The 3525-nt window shown below is 40.2% G+C and overlaps 1 pseudogene; it reads left to right on the top strand.

The window, feature by feature from the left end:
- The first annotated feature begins 1344 nt into the window (after positions 1-1344).
- On the top strand, positions 1345-3225 carry LOC107928833 (xanthotoxin 5-hydroxylase CYP82C4-like; annotated as a pseudogene).
- The last annotated feature ends 300 nt before the right edge of the window (positions 3226-3525 follow it).

Below are 3525 nucleotides of genomic sequence, written 5' to 3' on the forward strand. Positions count from 1 at the left end.
AGTGTACCACATGGCTTAGCCACATGGGCGTATGCCTAGGCCATGTGCCGCTCTGATAACATGGGTGTGTGCCTAGGCCGTGTGCCCCTCTGATACTTAAGAAATTGCAAGTCAGAATTCCACACGGGCTTGCCACACGGCCATGTCCCAGGCCATACGAGCGTGTGCCCCTATCTCCAAGGAAAAATTTCTAAAGTTTCCAGTTTAGTCCCGAACCACTTCTAAAGCATGTATTGGGCGCCGTAGGCCCATATTAGAGACTTTAGGGTGAAATTTGAAAAGAATTTATTTGGAATGCGGATTTTATGACTCAGTTTTGTATAAATGATAGTGTATAAGTCCGATAATGCCTCGTAACCCTATTCCGGTGACGGTTGCAGGTTAGGGGTGCTACATATCAACCCGGTTCAAATGTGACACTTTGTACCCGATTTGACGATTGAGACAGGTAGGGGTGTTACACAACTGTTGTTCTTAAAATTACTCCCTAAAATAAACACATATGAAGAATTGATTATCCATATTTAATATTAAACCTGTAAAAATAATTAAAATATATATATATTTTTCAATAATAATTTGAAAAACAAGATTCTACGGTAAAAATTATAATAAAATAAATTTAACAATCTACTAACCTTACGAATTTTTCTTTCTTTTCTTCTTTGTTTTCTCCTTTTCTCCAAAATTTTTTCTCCTCTTCTCCAAAATTTATTTCCTTTTTCCTTATCAGTTAACTATTAAACAGTTCAAGAAAACACGAAAGTTTGATATTTAAATAGGGGTTCGATGCCACCTGACAGTGCTTCTCCCCCCAAACGGTGTCACCTGACAACGTCCCTCCACCTGGGTGCCACTTGACAGCTCTCCTCCATCCCCTTCCAACCTAATTCAAACATTTATTTTAGCAGGAATGAGTGCTACATATCGATGCTGCCGTATAAGGTGACACTACCAATAAAATATGATTTGTTTTAAACCCTATTCTGGCATGATGATGGGAAAAAATTGGTGGTACCGCCACCTTGTCAGGCACCACTCATAGTTACTATTCAAAATATATTATTTTGAAAATTAATTTGATTGAGATAATATTTTAAGTTATTAATTTTATTTTTTGTATTATGAAGTAAAAAAACAAAAAATCACTATCGCAATAAGCATGATGATCACGATAATATCTGTTAAACTTACAATTACAATAAACGTGTGAGGACCGCAACTGCAATTTAAATACTTGAAAATTATAAAACGAAAGGAAGGGATTCGACTGACTATTAAATCAAGTACGTGGCTTGAATTATCATCTCAAGACTTTTACAGACTTTTCATTTTGTCAGGATCCCGCGGGGTTTATCTTTATATAACTTACAGAGGAGACGAATAGCTCTGAATTTCGCTCGTTGGGTCCTATTAGTGACGCATACACTATGGGATTCTCCATAGAATTACAAGAACAAATCATTTTGGCAATTCTTTTCACCATATTTGTGGTTTCACTTTCAATCCATGGTGGAGACAAGAAGAAACAGCAGAGACCAGCACCGCCAGAGGCAGCAGGGGCCATGCCTTTGCTTGGTCACCTTCATCTTCTCGGAACAAATCAGCTGCTACATAGAATATTCGGGGACATGGCCGATAAGTACGGACCTGCGTTCTTGGTCCGACTCGGCAGTCACCGGGCACTTGTGGTGAGTAACTGGCAAGTCGCCAAAGAATGTTTTACAACCAATGATAAGATCTTTTCAACACGTCCAAGATCCTTAGCCTCAAAACTTATGGGGTATGACAATAAAATGTTAGGTCTCGCACCTTATGGACCATATTGGCGCAGTTTAAGGAAGCTAGCAACGCTTGAGCTCCTCTCCAGTCGTCGGATAGAGTTACTTAGGCATGTTCGGGACACGGAAATTGATTGTTTTATAAAGGAATTATACGAGCAAACAGTGAGGAGCGGAGGCATTGCAGTAGTGGAAGTGAAGGAAAAGATCGGCAGCTTGGCAACCAACATCATAGTACGGATGATAGCTGGAAAAAGATACAGTTGTGGAAGTGATGATGAAGAATCAAAGCGATGCCAAAATGCCATTGCTGGTTTCTTTCATTTGGCGGGTTTAGTCTTGGTTTCAGATTGGGTTCCTTTTCTTGGTTGGATTGATGTTGTGATGGGACGCATAGCCAAAATAAAGAGGATATCACAAGAGTGCGACATGATAATTGGAAGCTGGGTTAATGAGCATCGCCGCCAAAGGAAGCTTGGGGAAAACATCAAAGGGGACCAAGATTTCATCCATGTCATGTTGTCTATCTTGGATGATAACAATATTCCTACTGAAGAGGCAGACGCTATCATTAAGGGTACTTGCCTGGTATGCAAAATTGTTAATTCAGCCATAAATAGAATTATCATTATCAACAATTTCATTCAGAGCTAACCTGATTGCAGAGTCTTATCTTGGGTGGCATTGATGCAAATGTGGTCGTGTTAACATGGGCAGTGTCGTTTCTGTTGAACAACCGCCATGTGCTAAAAAGGGCCCAAGATGAACTTGACATCCATGTTGGAAAGCACCGGCAAGTGCAAGAGTCAGATATAAATAACTTGGTATACTTGCAAGCCATTATCAAGGAGACATTGCGGATAAAGCCACCGGCACCTCTATCGGCACCAAGGGAAGCCATGGAGGACTGCACAGTAGCTGGTTTCCATATTCCGGCGGGCACTCGCCTTTCCCTAACATATGGAAATTGCAGCGTGATCCCAGCATTTGGCAAAAGCCTTTGGAATTCCTGCCAGAGAGGTTCCTCAATGATCATGCTAACGTAGATGTAAGGGGTAAAAACTATGAGTTTTTACCATTTGGTTCTGGCAGAAGGATTTGTCCAGGTATTACATTTGCACTTAAATTCCTGCCCTTAGCATTGGGTCGGCTGCTTCACGGATTCGAATTGGGGACAGTCTCGGACGTAGCAGTCGACATGAGTGAAAGCCCCGGATTGACTGCTCCTAAAGCTACCCCATTGGAGGTTACTCTTACCCCACGCTTACCTGCCATGCTTTATGGGTAATTGGGAATAAATGTGCCATATGCACCATATTGGTTTGCAGTTCAAGTTAGTGAGACATGTAGGGGTACGTTTTCTGTGGGTCCAGCTCCACAAAAAGTTACTATTAATCATATTACCTAGAATAAAGACGGGAACAGATTTCCTCTGCTCTGTTTATCTGCCTCTATATGTGACCAATTAATTTCATTTTCTTTAATTCAAGTAATAGAAATAGTTGATTAAATGAAAACCAAAAGAAAAAAGAATCAATTTCTAGAGGAATTAATTTCAAAAATTGAAACTACAGAAAGGATTGTAGAATATTTTAAAGAGATAACTCCAAATTGAAGCTTTGAAATGCATGGCCATTATTGTTCTTCATACTTGAATTGAGATGAACACAAGATGTCATCTCTTGATATCAAAGAAGTGAACAGCGAAACACTACAAACAGATTGGAATGGGGAGTTGGAGCCC

This window comes from Gossypium hirsutum, chromosome A12, assembly GCF_007990345.1.
Source record: "Gossypium hirsutum isolate 1008001.06 chromosome A12, Gossypium_hirsutum_v2.1, whole genome shotgun sequence".
Classification (NCBI taxonomy): Eukaryota; Viridiplantae; Streptophyta; class Magnoliopsida; order Malvales; family Malvaceae; genus Gossypium; species Gossypium hirsutum.